Source organism: Ambystoma mexicanum, chromosome 3p (assembly GCF_040938575.1).
Source record: "Ambystoma mexicanum isolate Mex_15411 chromosome 3p, UKY_AmexF1_1, whole genome shotgun sequence".
Taxonomy (NCBI): Eukaryota; Metazoa; Chordata; class Amphibia; order Caudata; family Ambystomatidae; genus Ambystoma; species Ambystoma mexicanum.
Genome location: NC_090925.1, coordinates 826938454 through 826961938, shown reverse-complemented (window position 1 = coordinate 826961938; position 23485 = coordinate 826938454). Strand labels below are relative to the sequence as shown.

Genomic DNA, 23485 nt, shown 5'->3' with positions numbered 1-23485 from the left:
CCGAAGACCCACGCCAAACTCCTCCATGACCCCGGAAACACAGTAACACAATTGTAGAGCCCAGGTAGAAACTCCTCCGCTCCTGAAAAATTGAGAACCCTTCCTCTTGCTCCATCAGGAATGCACACACCGACTCACAATCCACAGAGCATTCCAGGGCGATATCTGCAGTTCTTCCCACACGCTCCAATACAGGGGTGTGCTTCTCTCGGTGAACAATCCCCTTGCCAAGACAAAGTTTGTTTTTGCCAACGTTGCCGGACCGACAAGACTCCCTTCCGGCAACTGAAGGAACGACGCAAACACGTTCCCTGCGCCAGAAATACGTGACGCATTCCAAAGTCGCTGTGCGTTCCAGCTCTACACAGTTGCGCTGGGACGCTCTTTTCCGACGTGCCCACGTCATCAGTCCATCACCGGCACCACTGAGGACGGACCTCCAGTATCCTACGATAGGGCGAACACGCATGAAACACGGACGCCTATCCTTCATCACAGGCGATCCCTCCGTGACCAGGCCGCCCGCAGAGCAATGTTGACTGATGGCCATAATCCGTGCGCCTATTAAACTCAGGACCGCTCAAGGACACTTCTGCTCGCCCCAACTCCCGGACCTGTTCCCAGTCTCCCGTGCACCACCACGATGCGCGTTGCGAACTGGGAACTCGTCCTCACGCAAACAGCTGGATCCCGGCCATCACCGTTCGCCACTGCTCCCGAACACCTACTTCACTCCTCTGCAAGGAGGTAACCGCCGCCGCGCTTGGCCCACTTATTTCAGCGGGAGCACGGGCAGCTCACTCTCCAAGGCTCTCTGGACAGCTTCACTGAGACTCGACACACCGGTTCTGGACCCAGGGATAAACTTCCCTGCTACAGACCACCGGCGCTTCGGACCCTACTCTTCAGGGGCCCGGCTCCTTCCATAAGGGAGCCTCCTTACCAGCACCACCCGGCCTTCTGAACTGCAACTCTGGTCCAGAGCTGCGTGTCCTGTTCAGCTGCTGTCCCCTCCACGACAGGATCCCATCCTTGTCGCCAGTGTAACAAAGTGGACTCCTCATCAAAACACCTGAGCCAGCAGGTAAGTTATATGGGTTTATTAGTTCATAAGTACAGCAGGAAAGCACCGGCACATCCTAGCCAGCCAGCTCTCTATCTCCAACTGTCCCCCATGGAACACTATTCAGATGACAACACTCTGAGCACAGTGACCTCACCACATTCCACTGACATCACCTCACCCTGCAAGGAAGACACAGAGGGAAGACACTCATTATAACAGTTTTCCTGCTTTCTGTGGCCACTGTTTGAGCAGAAGTGTTTCATTTAAGCTTTCGATTTGATTGAATTTAAATTCAGTACAATGCAATGTGTTGTTTGAATGTGGAGTATGCATAGTTCCAAATTATTTCTGAAAATAATTTGCCTGTATTTTCTTCGATGGGTCATGTTGTTGTGTATGTTTGTTGTGCCTGGCTCGGAAGGTGCAGGTTGGATATGTTGATGGATGTGGAGTGCACAGAGAAGATATGATCTATTAAATAATACTAAAACAAAAGTAAAATGCTTAGTAGTTTAACATTTTTCTAGGATTTTCAGGTTCTGAATTTTGGACTGCACCTATGGATCTTTTATGCCATGAATTAACTGCTTATGAATTATTTTGCTCGGATATTGTTTTTTTTTTTAGCATTGTTGCTTGATGAAATGTTATATACTTTCAAATGTGAAATTTTTTTGATTATCCAGATATATATTGGTGTGGGCTTTAGTGAGGTTTTATTAGTATTGACAATTTGTGTAATCAGATGTCATGAAGTTTTTGGAGTCTGCTTTAGGCGGATGTGATGTATATGAGTAGTGACACCGTATGTTTCTGGTTCTGATGTGCGCTAGTGCCATGAAGTATTCTATGAGCCCAGATGAATTCGATATTATTTATGATTGATAGCCCTGCTTATTGAAATGCACTAATGTGATGTATGTGAGGGCGTTGGCGTTTTCTATGTGATTCTTATTAGCGCATCTGAATGCATTAATTGTTGCTGTAAGACTTTTCACATTTGGACAGTCCACCTGATCAGTTTTCTGTCGTGTTTCCTTTTACGCGCTGTTTCTATTCCAGTTGCGTTATTTGCATGTGATCTTTGTTTTGTAAGTATCTGTTCTATTTTTTTTCCCACTTTTATGTTTTCTTGGAGGCAGTAAGTGTGTGTATGGACTTTATAAAAGGACAAGGCAAATGACAGGTTTTCTGGAGAGAATGGTGGTGTATGTGGTTATGGATGTGATGATGTATATTGATGGTCTATCCGGATGTTAGTTGAGTTGCTAGATGGTTGCGTGGGTATGCGTTTGTGCTGCGGGCGTGGCAGGCCAGAGTATCTGTGTGGCAGATGGAGTGGAAGGTGTATATGCTGTGATGGTTGTCGAGTGTGGTCATTACTGTATGTGCTTTCAGGTGGCAGCTGTGAGGCTTGGGAGTGGCAGTCTCGGGCAGGTGGTGAATAGTATATTTAGTGGTGGTGAACGTTAGATGCGAGATGGTGGAATACGTTTTGAGGGTTTGTGATTGTGGCATGGTTTTGGTAGATTTGTAATGAGTGTTGAATATTTGGTGGTTTCAGAGTGTCTGATTTGTGAATCCTGTTTGTGTGTTTCCATTGGAAGGAAAGGGGATGTGTAGTATCTGTCTGCACTGTGTTCACCATTGCAGGCAGTTGAATGTTATGATGGTAGCAAGAACTCTATGGGTCATCAGAGTACCGAGTTTGTCAGTTGGGGATTCAGGATGAGAGAACTGATCTGAGAGGATGCATATTGTTTACCTCCTACCTCCCTTCACCCAACTAGCCCTGAAACTTATAATAAAGCAACTTACTTTTGTATACTTGGGACTCCAGCGTCATACCCATCTCCTGGAGACTTCCAGTATCTTCCAATACTAGATTCCTGTCCACATTTTGTGCAGGCATTTTATGTAGGTGGTCATGGCAGTCCCTTTTCGCAGATCTGTCTTTTAGGCTTGATGTAATTGAAGTGAGGCGCCCACACATAAGACAAAAGAAATAACATCTCTTTCAGTATATTGAAATTCCATATTTTTTGTATATCACTACGCCATTTGCCACTGGTCAATGTATTCTAATTTGTTATTATTTCACCCTACATAAGTGTGGTGTGCGCCCCATCTTAAAGGGCTTGCTGGAGTTATACGGTGTTCTGGCACCACTTACAGTGGCCTTTCAGTTTCATCATGCTTTTTGCCATAAGTTTTGTATCAGACATGTTTACCACGACATACAACTGCTCAAGTGCAGGACTTCAATCATATATAATAGATATATAAAATATCATCACATGTGGGCCTAGTGCAGAGTTTTTTTTTTAACCGCGTAACTTTTGTCCATGTCCTGGATCAGACATTCTTACCTTGCAGCTGTTTCAAAAATGCGAGACGGGCTGCGAGGCTCCGATTGGAATCTCGCGCGTAGCTCTTGCAAAGAGTTACCATACGGACGAGCACACATTTATTGTGTCCTGGCTTATGTTCATTGTGCTGCTTCACAAATGCCTGTGTGGCGCCATCTTACAACAGGGCATTCTAACGTTCTAATACTGTCCTTCCATATTAAGACTCCAAAACGGGTTCATTAATCGCCCATTGGTACCCGGCGAGGGCACATTCAGAATGAAACAACCATTCTGATTGGCCCTCGCCGAGGCATTACCTTGCTGGGAATCCCTCGGTCGGAATTCCACGGCCATTGTACCTGGCGGGGGCGTGGCAGCCCCTCAGCCAATGAGGAGGCTCGAAGCGGGGCCATCCCCGCTCCGAGCCTCCCCAATGCTGAGAGGCTTCCTTCGCTGCCTGCTGGGGACTCAAGTAAGGCTTTTTTATTTGTTTTCCCTTGCTTCTCTCCTCCCTCCCCTCCCCACCCACCTTCTGCCTCCTTTGTCCCCAGTGGTGGACGATGGCAGCCTCCAGCCGTGTGGAGGCTTGGAGCGGGGCCATCCCTGCTCCGCGCCTCCACACAGCTGGAGGTTTCGATCGTCCCCCGCTGGGGATACAGGTATTATTTTTTTCCCTCCCAACCACACTTACCTTCTCCTTTTTTTCGGGAGTGGATGCGCTGGGAACACTTCTGTTTCCAGCACGTCTGCTCCCGATGGCCGCCATGGAAAGGGAAAACTGACTCCATTTTCCCTTTCCCGGCGGCCAATTTGTTGGTCTTATTTATTTATTTTTCTTAGTCTTTCCCGAAATGTTTCGGGACAGAAAAAAAATCTTTAAGTTCCCTGGTCACGCAAATCTTGCCGGCCGGGGTACTAAAAGAAATATAACCCTTGCGGCCAGGGCATTACCGACTCAGGTAATGCCTGGGGGCCTTCGTTAATGCCCCCACAGCTCAGGTCATATTGCTTAATTATGTATTCCAAACAACTGTGCAATATGTTACATACATCAATAAAGTCGATTGTAAGTGTGCATAATAAATACAACTAATCTCCGTACTGATTAAGGTAAAATTATGGACTTTCCAATTGACTAGTCGTTTTGAAGAAACTCTCCACCTGCTAGATCTTTTTAACACAGCTGATACCAATAAGCACCTCTACAGTATAATATTGGGTGTGTATATTTAGCAATTTTGCTGTTTTTTCTGTTTTTTAAACCAAAACATCATGGTCGCTGCCCCAACCCTTTCAGTTCTACATGAATAATCGGTCTACACATTATTGGACACTACTTAGTGCCATGTACTGTTGTACAATGTTGATGCTGTTGCAGTCCCACCATTTATTAAAGATCACATCATGTTTCCAAGATGCAAAGGCAGGCAAACTGTGTTTTCTATGTGGCCTTTTAGCACAAATAATATGCCATAGATGAAATTAGGCAATTTTTTAGCACTATTCCCTTCATCTCAATACCATGTGCATGTTATCGATTGATGACTTGCAGCTACTTCATCAATGCTAAATTATGCCATTGTATTTCGTCCCTGCCCATTAGGCCCGTCATCGGGGAAAATGCATGAATTACTGCGGTTTATGGTTATTCCTGAAAGCTCTGAAAAGTTGTCAAAAATCATGTGTATGTATGGCAAGCTGCTCTCTGGATTTTGGACATGCAGCAGTATGTTATCTGCATACAAAGATAGTTATGCCTGGTCCCATCTACCATCATCGTTGCCTCTCCAGGTATCACCTTTGGGAACTCTACCAGAGGCTACAGAGCTATGATAGCATGGGCGATGTTTCGTGCCCTTTTTAGGTCCCACTCCTCAGATGCATTTCCCTGTCTGCACCCTAGCTTTATGCGCTCTGTATTTCAATTTTACCCACCTCAGGAACCCCTGCATACCGAGTCGTGCACCTCAACTGTGCCCAAGGAGACAACCACACAATGACTTTCCCTCAAAACAGTCCTATTTATGACTGAATGTGAACGCTGTAGATTCCAAGAGGTACTCCTGCCTGGGGCAAATCTAGGTGCAGGAGTCTCTCAATCACCTGCTTTTAACCTTCCCGCAAGGAGAGCAGTTGGAATTTTACAATCTTGATTTACCATGGAAAGCATCCTGTATGATTCACAATTATGTGGCCGCTTAACAGGCTTGTGTATTCACACCAATATCGACTCTCCTACGCAAGGAATGTATACCCTTCTCAAACGTCTTTAACAACCTCGGGGTTACCTATGGTATGTATTCTTTGTAGAATTCTGCCGGGAGACCGCCCCTTCCTCCGAGGCGTTTTGACAGACGGCAGAGAGATCACTGTTCTCAGTTAATCTTCAGTCAGTGGGGCATCTAAAATATGTCTGCTCCTGCTGCAAGCATGGTAATCTGGGACAGAGTATATTCGATGTCTTGTACACCCACCTACCTATCTTCCCCATGCAAGGCCACACAGCATTTCCGAAAAATGCCATTAATCTTCCTTTAGGACCTCCATACTTCACCACACATCATTGAGCTTATCATAGCGCGTGGGACTTCCACGCTAGGATCCTACCGGTCTTGTATCCCCTCCCTGTTTGTGTAACATCTCCGTATAGGTTGCGAAATCAGATTCTCCCTGTCTCTCCCATTCCCCAATGCATCGCTGTGGAAGTGTCATGAGGTCCCTTTCTACATCACTATCCTTTATTTGTGAATTTTCCAGCCGTTAAAGACTTTATTACTACCCCTTGTTAGGCAAAGTTTGAATGCAGTAGCCTCTGGGAACACTACAAGCAACTATGACTACAGGTATAGGCAACCCAACCTTTGGTATAAGCTTGTACTACACAGTTTTGGTAGCGTGTTGAGCAGCCAGGCTTCTCAAGAGGGGAAATGTGAGCAGTAGTGGAGTTAAACAAAGATTCACAGTTACACGTATCCAAATAAACTCTTACACTCAAGGTTTCTTGCATAAACAATTATTAATTTATCAGTCAGTTATAAAGCCTTAGAAGGGAGCAATATACTAGTAACACATAAATACACTTCAATACTGTACAGTCTGAGTTTCTGAATCAGACAAGACCCTTTTGGGATGGCCCACAGACACAACTTCCACCCACAGGTGACTTCAATAACAAGGGTGCTGGGAACATTAATATCTTACTGTTGGTATTCAGAACACTCTTAAAAGTTGGTGAAAGGCAAAGGTTATTAGAACACAAGAGATCACCAATTTTCTTAAGCAGGGCAAATACTTTCCGATCCTCTTAGAAGAGTCATACAATTCAATAGGCTAAGCCAAAGTCAGTAGGCAAAAGTCTTGTATAGGATGGAGCACTTCAGGTAAGTAAATGGAAAAGTCTTTGCACAAGGTCTTGGGAGTCTTTGATAAAAAAAAGAATCAAATGTAGGGCCACAAGCTGATTAGACTTGTGAGTTGTGGAATTTACAAGCACTTCTACGGTAAGAGGCAAGTTCTCTTAGACTTGTTTTACAGTGCCTTAGCAAAGAAGAAAAGATGCAGCTGATGACTTCTGTTCCTGTGCAGCTCTGCAGATCTCACTATTCCTGGGCCTCAGTTGTGGGGACAAGAGGGAGGATGCCGGGGGAGTCCTGCAATGCACTGTGACTGCTGGCAACCGGCATACTTCACTTTCAGTGGCTGTTTCGTGTTTCAGCTCCTTGCGACCACCGCAAATAGCAACAACGCGGTTCCTGGCTGTCGAGGTGGACTTTCCTTGCTTCTGGGGTCCCACACTCTGTTGAGGGGGCTCAGGCTTGGTCAGTCCTGCTTCTTGGGAGTCCAGAGGATCTTCCAAAAGCTCTAGGCCAGCTTAAAATCAACGCACACAATCTGGTGTTCCTCTCCCTGGCTCTACGGTTTCCAGCAGCAACTCTATGGAAATTCAACCAGCTCTGCGATGTCCAGTTGGCTTACTTTGGAGTTGATTGGTCCCACCAACTCAAAGGGAGAAGTTGTCCTTGCAAGGGCTTCTGTCGATGCAACCTGGCAAGTTGGCACTGCAGCAGGGCTTCACTGGGCAAACCAACGGTCCAGGAGTTGCAACAGACGTCCTCTTCAAGCTCTTCTTCGGTTCCTTCGTCCAGTGGTCGACTCTGCCTTCCAAGCCAAAAGACTCGCCTTTTATTCAGTTCTCTCCCATTCAATCCAGCCTAGCTGTCACTCACCCAGCAGGGTGGCTGTTCTTGTCGGACAGTCAGCCAGCCAATCACCATATAGTGCATTCAGGTCTCCTAGGAGACTAAGCATAGGGAGTTTCGGGCACCTCCCTCACTGCCGGTCTACCCCCAGACACTCTGGAGCCAGAGGCGGGTTTCATTTAGAAACCCTGCCAAAGTCGAAATGAACAAAGAGACCAAACCTGGTTTGGCGCGCAGAGAAAATCTCTAGAAGGACCTTTCCATAAAGACATGGCGAAAAAGAAGACGGAGAGCCATTTTGATCAAAGATGGCTGTGCGCCATTTTGAAATAGATGGCTCCCGCGGATGCTTTACCGGAGTCGCGTACCGTCACGGTAAATGCAAACCACGGTAGTTAAAAACGAAAACCAATGCTACCAGCCATTCAGTGAGGAAAGGGTTACCTAAAACATGTTACATAAGAAGCTAGACAAAGGGGATACTAAGTAATCCCTCCAGCACTCTATGGTAAGATAGTGTGTTGGGTCTAGAAAGTTACAATGCTCAGTAAAGTCAATTTCACTTTACTGCTCTAGGAAACAGTAGTTTATCCCAGAGGAGGTAGTGAAACCTTGGGAAATCTGCAAGACCTTCCTGTGTAACTGCACTGAAGGTGCTTTGTGACAAAATTGTAACAGATGATGCCCATGCTCCATAACCAAAATAACACAGTGTAGAAAATCACATTGAAATACATGAGAGAGTGGGGAAAAAGGGTCTCACTCTCTCTAGGTTAAAAAAATCAAGTCCTCCAAAATCCAGGATCTCTAAGGTGGAGGGAATTGGCACATTTCTGAGAATTCTCCCCAACACCCCTTCCTTGGCAATCGCTCCCAACCCCCTCATTACATCCTTAAATGTTTCTCATAGCACATCCACGCCCTCAACGCTGGCAGTATTTACCTAATAAAAAATGAATAATATCAGTAATTTTATCTGATAGGTGGTCCCTAAATTTTGCGTCCAATAACGCTTCCGCCCTCAATCTCCATGTTGGGGCCAGGGATAGGCCATTGTCTATTTGCCATGTAATAAGGAACAGAGCATGGTCCAACAGGATCCTCCCCATGTAATTTGCATTCCCCCACAATTTTCCACCCCGTAAATATATAATCAATGCATGTGTGAATGTGCATGCGGTCCCCATTCATCCACCTCCAAACGTCCCCAAGTTCCATATCCATCAATAGATTCCCAAGAACTCTTGCTGGCAGTGCCGGGTGCACATATTTAACATCTGACCTGTCTAGTCTTGGCTCTAACGTGCAATTTGAAGTTCCAACCACAAATCCACATAACATTGCGGTTGGAGGCGAGCCACGGATACAGGGATTAGAAGATATAAGTGTTATGATTGGGTGCGTTAGTGTTGATCATGCACACTTCCCCGTACCCATGGACAACCACCATTCTACATTCGTCGTCGGTTCATGCTTCCCATAGTTTAAAAGGTACAGAGGGTGCTAGAATATCAAAACCCCCGGCGTACGTAGAGTAGGTCGCCCTGTAGCCAGCCCCCCAATCTTCCCAAAATCATAGCCTGCTTCCCAGCCGTAAGGTAAGTTTCCTGCTGTAGCGCGATTCCCACTTGCTTCCTGCGCAGATACAAACCCACTCTGTTACTGTTAATGTAACCATTCAACCCCCGTACATTCCAGGAGACCACATGCAGTGTGTTGGCAATAAAGCCATATTTTCAACAGCCCCCCCCCCATACCCCATCAGGAGTCCTTCACAGCACCCTCCCCACCCTCAGCAGCCCCAGCAGCAATAAAATGTAATCAACCCACATTTTGACTCGTTGCTAGTCACTCATCCCAAGTCCATTCTCCACTCCAGGGTTTCCTCAGCCCCTTCCAATACATAGATATTCCTCTAGTACTTCCACAGCAGTAGCGCAGCAGAAAACCAGCAAGCAACTAAGCTTCAGTAATAACACCAACAGTCCAATAGTACCATGATGATCAAGCTAATCTGCCCTTCCGTATCCACCCTGTACTTGTGTGGTGGTTGACCGTATAGTTCCAAGAACCAAGTTCTATCTTAACCAGGGGGTGTCCAGGCCAGAAATACAACGACCAAAGTAATGTCAATGAGTTTGTGCCCCCTTCGCATAAGCCACCAACCTCATCCGCCCATTTTTCCTCCATGTAATGACTTTGTATTCCAGCTCCACTTCATGCCTCAGGTAGGTCTACATCAGTCAATATCCTGGTCGTCTGTTGGTGTCTCGCTTATCTCTTACAGGGTCAATTTTATTGGTGGCCATCCACTGTAACCTCCTCAGGACAGTCCCATTATTGATTGCCTTCAACTTAATAGCATGTATTTTAGGCTTTGTTGTTGCAGCTGGTCTTTCTTTTGGCCAAACCTAGATCTTCGTTGCTGCACCAGCCCAGAGTAGTCGGGGTGGATGACCAGCACCGAGAACGCCCTGTGTATCGTGCCACCACCCTGTGAGAAAGCCAAAATCTGTTCCCTAGCTTTAAAATTGAAGATGTTTGTGATCAGTGGTCTTGGGGGCGTTCCTGGTGGTGGCCTCCCAGCCAAGGATCTATGTGCCCTTTCCACTGCGATTCCTTGTGTTAATGTACCCGGCCCAACCTCCTGGAGCAGCATATTTTCCACATACGTAGTGGGATCCCTACCTACTCCTTCCGGGAGGCCCATGATTCTAATGTTGCTCCTTCAGGCCCTCCTTTCTGCGTGTTCCGTCCTGTACGTAAGAGTCCTCACCTTTGTTGTCAAGTTCTGCGTTAATGACCACAGTTTTTTGGTGGCGCTCATTTTTTCCTTTACATTTGACTCTGCTATTCCGGCCCTCTCCTAAAGCGAGCGGTTATCTTGCTTCAGTAGGCCAACATCAGTATTCCCTTTGTCAATTTTCAGCTCTGATAACCTCACTGCTGCTATAGCTTCCAAGATTTGATTTACTTCCTCCCTTGACACAAGTGGGGTCAGTGATATTGTTGCACTTCCATGAGGAGAAGGGGATGGGGCTCTAAAGGGACGTTTATGGGCAAAGGCCTCCATGGCTCTCCCATCTGAAATGAGGCCCCAACAGTCCACCTCAATTGGGAGATCTGTGGCCTTTGGTAGTCTACCAACAGTACTCTTTGCTCAAAAATCAGCAACAAAGGCACCCTCCCTTTATGGCGAGCTCCTCTATACTTCACTGCCAGGCATCCTGGCTGGCAGTCTTCCCCAAAAGTAGCACTGCTGCCTCCCCAGGCCAGTTGGGCACTTCCAGTAACTGCAGGGAAAGAGGTGGCACTCGCCATTCTTCCCGGTGGTCACGCTGTATAGTAAATTATGCTGAACAGCACTTGCGACGTCCAGGGTCGGACAATTAACCGTCCTGCTACCATCCATTGTTTGTCCTCCTTCGCATTGTACCTCACCTTGTTCAGACCCGGCTCTCTGGTATCCGCCAGGGATTCACCGCTCCCCTGCTCATGCGCTGGCGGGATTCACCCTCCTGTGTGCACCCTATGTCTCTCCAAAGTCAATCTCGCTGTACACCGCCCCCACTGCTGCCGCTTCCAATATCCAGCCCGTCAGACCTTTTCCCAGCATGTAGCTGATCCAGATTTTGCATTACCCAGTGAATCTGCAGTGCGCTGTCCGGTCAGGGCGCCATCTTGCCTCCCGTTTGCACGTTTTTCCTTCACCGGCTCTCAGCGCTCTTTAGGCACAATAGACGACTCTTGTGTGGCAGTCGGCGGAATCGCACCATATTTCTGCTCAGTCCACCAGAATCCCATGAGTCAGTCAGCACAGGGGATCCAGTTGGGAAGGATCAAACGTGAGCTCAGAGAAACACATCCTGACTCCATAGTTGCTGGCCATGTCCCCATTCGATTACTCACCCTTAAGGTAATTTTCCTGTTGGCTATCACTTCTGTGAGACTGGTGAGTGAGCTCCAGGCATAGTCCGTTTTACCTCCCTATTTATTTTTTTGCAAAGACAAGGTGCCGGAGTGTGGCCCTCCTTTGCCTCTTCAGGATCCATGTCCCTGTGATTTTTCCTCTGCCTCACCCTTCCAAGGCAGATGAAGATTCCATTGACTGTACACGATGCAGGCCCTTAAGTTCTACATCCCCCCCTACTAGAGTGACTAGGAAAGATTACCAGCTTTTCGTAGGTTACGCTGGGGCTTGTGCTGGCAGGGCTGTCACCAAATAAACCCTGGCAAGGTGGATCATTCTCTGCATTTCTGAATGCTATGATCTGGCAGGCAAGGATGCCCCTGAGGGTCTTTGGTCACATTCTACCAGAGGAGTAGCACCACCTCTGCCCTGCAGAGGGGACTGCCTGTGATGTGGGCATCTTTGTACACGTTCGGTAAGCATTTCTGCTTGGATTTTGTTGCAGGACAGGATGCCCGTTTAGGTAGTGCAGTCCTCCAATGTTTTCTGGTGTAGGTGTTGTCCCTGCTCCCTTCCTCCCTCTAGATGTACTTACTGCTTTGGGAGTCCATCATAGATGAGGGAGGACTTCATTGGAAGAACAAATGACTTGCCTCTGTAGTGTTCTTACTGATGGCTGTTCCTCCCATGGATTCCTCATCGCCCCCTCTTTGGGTAGCTAGCACACCTTTGTCCGGCGGTTCCTCAGTGTCCGAGTGCTATGGAAAAAGAGTGGCACCGAGGTCATAGGACGTGGTGCCTCATATACTGTCATTGATATTCTGTCCAGTGCAGGGCACATGAAGTCATCGGGCAGAGCAGTGCTGCGCCTCCTAGTGGCAGAAGTTTCTGGAGAACAGCTGCGCCTTCATAGGGATATCCTAGATGAACAATCCCTGGGAGCAACATCCATCAGAAAGAAAATGACCGAGCAGTAAATTTTTTCACCATCACCGGAAGGAATTGCTACTTCTAGTGAGAGCTCTACACATGGACTTAGTTGGGTGATTGAATGTATAATTTGCAGTGTTTCGACCAGAAGAAAATGTAATCAAATGAAGGGACAGGTGCTTCATTTATTAGCCGGCAGAAATTTCATGGAGGCCATTACTAGTATGGTTGGTGGTATTGTGTTAAGTCATATTGTGGATGTGTAATGACCTGAGTTGTGCTCTAGAGTTTGAGTTCTATGAGTTATGGTGGCTAATGACCACATCATTCTATTTGATTCCCTCCTGTTACTAGCCCGTGGGGTGCTCTGGTGACGCAGATTCTGCTGACTGAGGTGACTGAGCAAGGAAATGGCTTTGTGCAGAAAGAGTGTTTAAGGATGTTGGGAAGGATTTCCCCTTTATTCAACTTTCCCTCCATATTATATGGACCCCAAACATGTTGCTTTTGTTCTGCACTTTGCCCTGAATTTCTGCAGAGAATTCAAGCCTTCAGCTACACTTCACTGGCCTTTTGCTCATTTGTTATGTTATGTAATAGCATTTGTATAGCTCCTATTCTCATTGGTATGGTCTCAAACCGCTGTAGGTGAACACCCTCGGTGGACGAAAATCTGTGAAATGGGAGAATAGTCAGAGGAGTATAGAATACATGTGTGCATTTTATCCAATATGAAGTGAGGTGGGGTGGCCAAGTCCCTGCTAGCGACCCATATCAAGCTGCCTTGTGATTGGGTGCTGTGAGGTTATAGGAAGAGTATGCGAGTCAAGGAGACTTCGTCCAGCTAGACAGAATTGTTGTTGTGAGCCTTGGGTGCATTCTAATGGCAGAGATGTTGTGCGATGTGTCTTCAAGTAGCATGTGATTGTGGGTGGGTGGGTGGGTGGCTGTGCCAACGGTCCTCTTCCATTGTCATGGTGTGATACTTACCAGTGTGTCCTGGAAGGTTTCTTGTTTTGTTCCTGCCTTGTCCTGCTGCAGTCTTTGCTCTGCGTTGCTTAGTACTTTATTTGAGGGTTTCATTTGCTGCCCCAGCCTATTTGACAGGGGGTAAAAATATCACGGGAGGTGGAAAGGTTTTATCCAGACCTGCGAGGGGTGGTGGGGGATGCAGGGGGGTGGGGTGAGGTCTTGGGGCCTTCCGGAACGCAAGGTGATCCTCTATGCGGTGGGTTCTGAGGAGAATCACGTTCCAGATAGTGGGAGCCTGGATGGAAAAGGAGGACCCCCCCTCCCCCTTATTCTGATGGATTTGAAGGGGGAGATGACGAGCAGTGTGGTGCCTAATTCCAGGTTTCTGTTGGGTATATACTGAGTGAGCCTGTGTTATAGGCATTCTGAGCCTGTCTTGTGCAGAGCGGTGGGGGAGGGGAGTAGGGAGTGGGTGCTTCGGTGGGAATTAATGGAGGGGCCTCTGTAGGTGATGCAGTGGCAGATTCTGGGGTGTGGGGGGGGGCGGGGGAGGCCTTTGTAATGGCGAATCTCCCCCCACCCCCCCACGAAAGTGTGATCATGTGGAAAGGGCAGAGGATTTTGTATTCATTTGTAACTTATAGGGATTTTATGTCAAAGCGCTTAACAGACGCACACTTTACAATAAATGGAACTGATAATCGAAATTTCCCAGGTATTACACTCCAGCAAAGATAACATTATCGGGTGCACTCCCCTTTGTGGACGCAAACCAGTCTATAGGTTTCTTCTATCGCAGTGGTAGCTGACGCCATAGATACATTTAACAAGGGAATTTTGTTGCTAAATCCGGGTCAATTATTAAATTTTCAGGATTTTTCTCCTGGGTAAACGGCAGCGCATGCCTCCCCAGGTCAGTGCTTTTTTTGGCTTGTTAACACAGCAGTGCCACAGATAACACTTACTTGTGTGTCCATTGAACTATAGATGTTTCATACACTAGCTGTAGCCTGCGTTACAGATTTCGGCTACCCTGTTAGAAATACTGCAATATGTATGTTTTACACATAGACACCACGTCGAATCTGGAAAATGGCATTCCCCAAATGTGTAATCGTGGACAAATCATGCCTCCCTCCTTTTCTCGTTTTTATGTCTGGCTGAAATGAGAGCACCTGGAAAACTGGTGCTAGATGCATCTAAAAAATCCAAAGGTAGTTTGCTGTCACTTCCTGTGATATCACTTGGGATGGGGTCAAATTACATCACTTCCTGTGATATCATAAAGGAGAGGGTCAAGGGTCGTGTGTCACTTTCGCTACCCCTGGGATTTTGGTGAAATGATGTCCCTGCCGAGAGGCAGAAGAAGCTGCTGGTTGCAGTTGCAGAAGTGGAAAACTGAAGACGCCAGAGCCGTCTCTGTATCTGCAGTGGGTGCCGAGCCTGAGAGGCTTTTTGTGTTTGCAGATCGATAGTGCAGAGGTCACGCAGCGGGAAGCACTGTGTCGAAAGGCTTGCCCTGTTTGAGAATTACTCTCTTGATTGCGTGTCTTGCTCCGGTGGAAGGCGAGCCCTGGAAAACTTCTGCTTTGGAACTGCGGGGAAATGACTGAAGCCGTCGGTCATACAGAAAGCAGCAGAAGAAGCAAAGTTTGATGCAGCAGCGCAACCAGTGAACGTCTGAGGATTCCGGTGAGTTGACCATTGCTAGGTAATGCTGGAATGCTACGTAGTCGACAGCCTGCTATTTCAACTTATTTTGAATACCAAACTAATGAAAGATAATTATATTTGCACTATAACATTGATAAAGGACAAGAAAGGAAAGGTTATAATTACTATTATCCAAGCCAAGAATATTGTCCAAGCAGAGAAAAAGCAATATTGAATCAAAATAGAAACCCACATTGCCAAAGTCAAGAGAGGGCAATACTGAAGTCCGCTAATTGTAACCATAATTGCTAGAGTGAAGAAGAGGCAATAGTTGAAGACATCAACAAGCATTGCCTAAGCCAAGGACGGGCCAGTCTAATACAGAATCATCGTCAGCAGTTGTTTGCTGTAGAAGTGGGGAAACCAGAAACCCTCCTGGTAGAAAGTATCAAGGAGAGGGTAATAACCTGCACTGCCTGTGGCAAATACAACTGTGGAACAAACGGCACCAGTGAGCCTCAGGTTTTCTCCGAAGAAGTTAAGAATTTTGATGTTGTTGAAAGTCGAATACTTTTTAAAAGGTTTGAAGTAAACCTCAGCACAGAGTACATGTAGTAGTGGTAGCAGCTTTTATCCTGGCAAGTGAGTAAACCAGGATTTGCAACATTTTAGTGGTAGTCCTGGCAGGTTAGTGGACCAGGAAGAAATCATTGAAGTACTTCATTCTGGTTGGAAGTTGGGAAGAAGAATAAGTGGTAAGACCACGAATGTGTCAATAACTTCTACAGCTATTTATGTGAGCTTTTGGAGGTTTTATTGTTCACAGGGTTTCAGATAGGCGCTTAACGCCAGCACCTTTGGTTCCTCGTCTCCCAGTACTGATCCAAGTACCAGCCGATTTTCCTTTGCCAAAAGTGGCTAGATTTGATGCAATTCCTTCTTTGGATGAGGAAGAGGCTCCTATTCATTATGCAAATCAGTTGCATGTTCTAACGGTCAAGGCATTGCAGCCTTTAAACTTGCTGTCTCCCAAGCAGCCTTCAAAACCTTTCTTTCAAGGCTCTCCTTTAGCTAAGCCACTTTAGGCAATGGAAGTTTCATGAATGGAACAGACCACACACAATTGGTCAAAACCTCATTGGGAGCCGATAGTTTGTAAATCAGTGGATCCAAAGTATGAAACTCAAAAGAATGAACCCTTTTTTGCTATGGGAAACTTGCCTGCATGATCAGTGGGTGTTTCTGTAACCTTCATTAAGGGCAAAGGCAATTCAATCAGAAGCTTGCAAATGTCCTGGATAAGGATTCTATGTTGTGGGAATTTCAGGGCAATAAGGTTTATTAGAATGCCACTTTATCCCTCAGACAAATGAATGCTGCCCCAGTTCTTGCTGTTATAAATGGGAACCTCTGGAAAAGTTTGGTGGCTGACTTCCTGCTGATCAGGAGGATTTTTTCTTTTAGTTGTTGGAAGGCACGGAAGTGGCACCTGTAATAAATTGTTGCAGCACCCTATGTGCAGCGTTTCTGGGGAGTCCCTTGGGCTTTTATTACTTTTCCCTTAGAACTACTGTTCTTAAGGATAGTGAGATCCTTTTATCTTACCTTTCTTTTTGTGGGATCAGCACACACCACCTTTATGTGGAGTGCTGAGGCGCTACATAGTAACTCTTTCCCACTGCTCATGTAACCTATGTAGTTAGTGAAGGACAAACCAAAATGGCTGGGGGCAGTGGATACCTTTTTACCATTTCGGTGTTAGTCGCAAACTGTTTCCACAGCTGCAATACAGCACCCATGCATGACCAGTTTCCAAAAATGGCCCCAGTCATCTTATCAACATTTTTCCTTTGTGTTCCTTCTTGGACCTTCCCACATTCCAGGTGTGGGTGGGTTCTCTGAGTTTTGCATTTGGCGTGAACCTTTGTGAAGGAAGTGAGGGAGGAGCCCGAAACCTCCCTGGCCTTCATTTTAGGGTATGCCAGGCTGGAACCAGTTTGAACTGGGCGGCTGGCAGTCCTGCATAAAAGGCAAGGCTTTTTTTGACAGAAGGCTAAGTCGACTATTGGAACTGAAGCTCTGAAGAAGATGACCAGAGGCCTGCAGCACCTCTAGTAATGCAGACGCACCGCTGAAGTACAGCTGCTGTCCTGACCCTGTTTTTGAATCTATGGGAATTCTACGCCATGGACGACTTCCTCTTCTGGGCTCGTGGGCATAAACAGCCTCGGGAAACTCTTCAATTTGAGCTGTCCCCCGTTCTTGCGACTTACCTGGGCTGCTGAATCCCAATACCTGGGTTTATCAACCACCTTGATGTGCATTGCCTTGCCATTGACAAATGTCGCTGGGACTTCGGTGGTACCACTAATCACAAATCCCCCCCCCCCCAGTCCTCTCACAGGATTGCAGAACCAAGAAACAAGGAGGATTCCAACTGGCAGTGATTGTTGGATACTGGTGCTGAGAAAAAGGAAAGGTGCCAAAACCACAATCTAACGCTGGAGTACAAAGATGTCTGTGCTGGTGAGTCCCCCTCTCGACTACTGATGCTGGAGCCCCTGCAGGGTTCCGCCCCTTTCTTCACCACGACCAAGGACTATTAGACCAGGTTTGCAGCCTTGCATCCTGAAGGCGTCCAGCTACATCAGCGTCTTCACTCTCATGGTACTGTGGGGCTTAAGGGAAACTTACCTGAAGACGTTTGTCTCACTCCTTTGCTTCACCCATTTGCAGTCGCCCAGGCCTAAGCGCCTGTGCCCCTCCAGGAAGGCTTCTCCAAAGCTGCTGAACCTTTTCCAAGACCAACTGACTTGTTACTGTTGCATTCCTGTTCACTTGAGCAGTGCTGGTTTCCTAACAGTAAATCCTCTGAACCCTTTGGCTTGGTCATTGCTTGTTTCCCTCCAAAACTTGAGCCGAATACCTCCTTTCTTGTTGGGGAAAAGGCTGCCTAAACCTTGTAAGAGTTTCTCCTAGTATGGCTTACCTGCGATTGTTGCTCTTTACATTCTTGAACTTGCCTAAACTTGAATACTGCAGAGTTGATTTGAAATAAGTACTTTTACCAACCTTAACTGAAGTCATTCTCTGTGTGGATAAGAAAAGTATATAACCATTTACTCACCTGCTTTATTTCCTAACTATTCTAAATAAACTTTTGATGTTGCTAGTTGATATGTTTCTTTGAGTTTATAACTGCCTTTTGTATATATATATAAAATAAATTACTGTTTTTTATATACCTGCAAGTGTGTAAGTGTTTCTTTGGATCAATGTATGTTCTGGTTTCCTTGTACTGATTTACAGTTCACATTCCCCCTCCTAAGATAGGCCTTGCTGTCCTGCCACTCTACCAACCTTTAGTACATGCCTATGTTACACTAAGGGATAAGTCTTGTAGAGTCCAAAACCAATTGGACTGTAGAAAAACGTTCCTAACACTGTACCTCACACCATTAATCAACAATACATTTTCTGTAGCCACCTCCTTCTACAGACTGTTTTGGGAGTGTTTCAAAGATGAGGAATCCATTCGAAGAACAAATTACTTACCCCGATTGGATGGTCCCTCCCATGTATTCCTCATCACCCTCTCATCCTTCCCCTTTTATCTTGCAGAGAATTTCTGTTTTATACCTTCCTCTCTTACAATGCCTGGTTCGTTCCTTTAAGACAGCTGGGCATTGAGAGGAAAAAACAAGAACAGAGGTAACTGGTGCCGCGTGAGCTACTTATACCACCATCTACTTCATGGCTGAGGACAAGACTGAGGCCCGTCAAGGGCCATGACTTGATAACTCGTGGCGCCTAATGCTATAGAAAAACAAAAGCGAAACTGCAAGCAGATTTAAGATTATAACAAAGATGCAGAATACGTGAGAGAAACATGCAGTCTAAAGAACATTACCACAGTTGAGTAATTTATTCTTTTCTTGCAATACACCTTCAGTGCTTACTTTTTTCCTGTACCTAGCCCACCAGGGGCTGTAGGTGGCTACCGTTAAGGGATACTTGGCACGTTATACATTTTTAAACTCATGCCATAACAAGGCTTACTTTAAGATGCTTATTGTCAATTCTAAAAAGGACTGACAAATATATTCCCATCTGTTTCTTTTCTGAATCCATTCTGGGATTTACTTGGCACTGACTTTTTTAATGTGAGCTCCATTTGCACCTCAAGTTATTAACCTTGAAAAACATCTTTTCGGTAGCCAGCACTTCTGCTTGCAGAGTGAGTGAGCCTCAAGCTTTGTCATGCAAACCACCTTTTACTATATTCTCCAAGGAAAAGGTAGTTTTGAAGGCTCGTCCCTCCTTCCTTCCCAAGATAGTGTCTGAATTTCATCCGACACAGAAAATAACTTTACTTTTAATTTTTTTTTTATTGTGCAATTAGTTTATTTCATTAAAACTTTAAGCACATTTCATATAAAATTATCAAAAATTAAGCATCGACAACATAATCTCCTACAGAATTAATATAACTCATATACTCATAAATAACTTTACTAGCTTTTTATACAACTCCTCACCCGGCTTTTACTTTCTACGATGGCAAATGTCAGACAAGATTACCAACTATTTATTGGTTATACTGGTGTTGGATTATCCCATGCAGTTTGGAATGCTACTCCATTGTGGGAAAAAGAAGTCCCTGAGAACCTACTAGCCCATTCCATCAGAGGAGTGGCAATCAATTCAGCTCTCCAAAGAGGTTTTCAGTGGAGAACATTTGTAATGCCACAACTTGGACCTAATTGCACACTTAAAGTATTACTGCTTGGACACTGTTGGGCCAGGACGCTTGCTTTGGAAGAGCAGTTCTGCACAAGATCAATAATTAGAGAATTATACAAAAATCCACTTCGAGGGGATTGTGTCCTCCGACGTATTCCACATGTTTGACATTGATTACCACAGCTGCGCTGCTTCGGAAACTTTTTTTTTCGGCATAGGCGTCCTGCATCGATGATGTTGATGCGCTACCTGGAGGACCTCCTCTGACGGCTGACGTCACCAAATGTTATATGTAGGACGCACAACACCCGTAGCCTCAGTTCCGTTTTTTCCGCGAACATGTTTGCTTTGAAATCTCAGCATGCCTCGGTTCTTGTGTATCGGTTCTTCCGAATATTGTAAGTTGTACGAGAAAATGTCTTCGTCTTCTGCTACCCCCGAAGTCGGGCTTCAAGAAGTGTCGGGACTGCGGTTCCAAGATGTCTGACGGACCCGCACAACGTCTGCCTCTGGTGCCTGGGTGAGAGCCACGCCACTGATGACTGCGACGAATGCCAGTCTTTGACGACAAAGGCCTTGCGGGAGCGGGAACAGAAGAAGCAGCTGTCGGCGGGTAGGGTTTCCAAACACCGTAAGTCGAAGTCGGCTGGACCTTCGACATGATGATTCAAGGGTCTTGTTCCAGGAGTGGGTCCCGCCATTCCTCGGTCTCTTCGAGGAATGCAAGGAAGCACCGTCATCGGTCGCCTTCCCTGTCCTCGTCTGAGGACTCCGCCAGACGGCGGGTTGCTTGTCCCACCAAGCATTTATCTCCGGAGGAATGGGACGCCTTCCGTAAGGAGATGTTGGCTATTTTTGAATCGCAAGGCACCGTTCTGGCCACGCCTTCGAGAGAAGCTGGCGAGGAACGCTCTAAAACCACTGCTCGCATGCCTTCGAGCTCGGGTTGTCGGCGCGATCACCGAGAACCTTCGAGGTCTCAGTCGGACAAGGAGGATTGCCATCGTGCCCGCTTCAGGTCCCGGTCCTCGACGCCGCTGAGACCGTTGGACCCTTTGAGGCCTTCGAAGAAGGCATCGACGCAGTCGGCGCCATGTCCGTCGAGGGAATTTCTCGAGGCTGCGGCTCTGAGGAAGCCATCGGTGCTTAGGCCGTCGAAGAACATGCTCTGGGCTCGTGCCTCGAAGCCGCTGTCGACGCCTTTTGAGGAATTTTTGCCGGCGGTACCTCGGAGAGCTGTGGAGGCTCCTAGGAAGGCGTTCAGCAAGTCTGTGCGGCCTGTTTTCGACCTATACTCTGTTCCTCCTCCCAGGGTGGAATTGTTTCAAACCTTGGGAGTACATTTCTGAGGTTGAGGAAGGATCTGAGGATGTGCCTCCTGAGGTTCCTGATGACCTGTTGTCAGGGCATAGCCAGCTGGAAGACCTGTGTCGTGCAAAGACTGACGCTAGTGGTCTGGATATCTCCCCAGAGGTTGAGTTTGGCAGGCCTGAGCCTGGTATGCATGCTGACTCATCGTACAGGCGTCTCATGTCAAGGGTGATGGAATATTTGGGTTGGTCGGCTCCACCTGTGGATTTTCTGCAGGATGACCTTGCAGATATTTTGGACCAAGGTCCACCCATTGACCTGGTGTTGTCATTTCACATGGCCTTACAAAGAAGTTGGGCTGCGGCTTGGACTGCTCCCGAGAGTCTTCCTACAGTAGATAAGTCATTGCCGAAAAAATACCGTCCTGCCAGTGTCGAACCCTGCTACTTGCGCATGCACCCCACTTCGGAGAGTTTGGTGGTACAGGCGGCTACGGCCCCTGCGAAGCAGGCGGCGTTCCCTACAATCCCTCCTGATAGGGACAACAAACGCTTTGACGGTTGGGCGAAGAAGGTATATTCTTCTGGGGGTATGGCTTTAAAAGCAGCCAAGTCCGTTTGTGCCCTTGCAAGATTCACGCACACTCTGTGGAATTGTGTATCTTTGGCGGCTGAACATATTCCTGAAGGGGAGGAACGGGATGGTTTTCTTGCCCTCGTTTAGGATGGCAAGGATGCCATTTGTGAATCCGTTCAGTCGGGTCTGGACGTGGCAAACTGTGTCAGCCGGTCCATGGCGGCGAGCACCATGATGCGCAGGTTTGCGTGGTTGCAGAAGTCGGGGGTTTGCTCCTGATGTACAGTCCCGGCTTCTCAACATGCCCTTTGATGGTGTCCATCTTTTTGGCAGCAAGGTTGAAGAGAGCCTTGAGAGGTTGCAGACCTCCAAAGCTGCAGCGAAGTCGTCGAGTCCTGCAGTACGTCAACCTCCGCCTTTTCGTCCTAGGGGACAGCAATGGAGGGGAGGTTCCTTTCGATACTACTCTTCCTTTGGTAGATCGAGGGGAGCTGCCAGTCAGAGGCCACTGTAGGAGTACCAGAGGTGGAAAACAAGGTACTCGAGGTGCCAAAGCCGTTCGGGTAGTTGCCTCTTTGCCCTCAGGCACTACCGCAGCCGCTTCCGCTCAGTCATGAGGCCATGTGCCATGGTTCGCCGGTTGGGGGAAGGCTAGAGCAGCATCTTGTAGCATGGCGTGCCATTACTTCAGATGTGTGGGTTCTAGAGATCTTAGCCCACGGCTACTGTCTTCCTTTCTGGCAGAGGCCTCACGACAATCCACCGGTGAAGATCTCTTTGAAGAGTCTGGATCCGCTCCTTGCGCAGGAAATCAAATACCTGCTGGAGAAAAGCACCACAGAACTGGTGCGGGTAGCGGAGAGGAACAAGAGATGGCCTTCCCCATATTTTTTGATCCCGAAAGAAGACTGGGGATTGAGCCCCATCATGGACTAGCATGGCTTGAACAAGTTCCTCAGGAAGGACAAGTTTACTCTCTCTCAAGTCCTCCAGGTCCTTCAACTTTAGGACTGGTTGGTGTCTCTTGACCTCAAGGATGCTTACTTTCATGTGCCGATTAATCCAAAGCACAGGAAGTACCTGAGGTTCGCGGTTGGAGACTTGCACTTTCAGTTTTGGGTCCTGCCGCTCGGATTAACCTCGGCCCAAGGGTTTTCACCAAGCTGATGATGGTGGTGGCAGAGTATCTCAGGAAAGGGGGGGATTCACGTCTACCCCTACCCGGATGATTGGTTGATCAGGGCGTGCTCGTCCGAGCAAGCCCTGGATTATTTGTCCGTCACCTGCCACTCCCTTCACAAGCTGGGCTTCTCCCTCAATTTAAAGAAGTCCCACTTGACACCTACCCAGCGACTCCAGTACATCGGAGCAGTGCTAGACACATCCCTGTGGCAGTGTTCGCCTCACCAGGTGAGGGCTCATCACATTCTGCAAATGGTTTTCAAATTTCAACGTGCCCAGTGTCTCCCAGCGTTTGAGTTCTTGAGATTGCTCGGCCTCATGGCTTCCTGCATTTTTCTGGTGCCGGAGGCCAGGCTGCGAATGAGATCCCTGCAGTGGGCACTCGAGTTGCAGTGGTCGCAGTTCTCAGGCAGGATGTCGGACCCCGTTCAGATTCCGCCCTCGGTCGCTCAGGACCTTCTGTGGTGGACGGTCTAAGGAAATCTGTTCAAGGGGGCTCCGTTTTGGCAACCGTGGCTGGAGGTGACGATCGTGACGGACTCATCCCTCACGTGTTGGGGAGCTCATGCCAACGAGTTGACAGTCAGCGGCC

At 47.3% G+C, this 23485-nt stretch overlaps 1 protein-coding gene across 2 annotated transcripts in view; it reads left to right on the top strand.

The window, feature by feature from the left end:
- KAT8 (lysine acetyltransferase 8) overlaps positions 1-23485 on the top strand; it is a 1009124-nt gene that overhangs the window by 315594 nt on the left and 670045 nt on the right. The gene's annotated exons all lie outside the window — the stretch shown is intronic.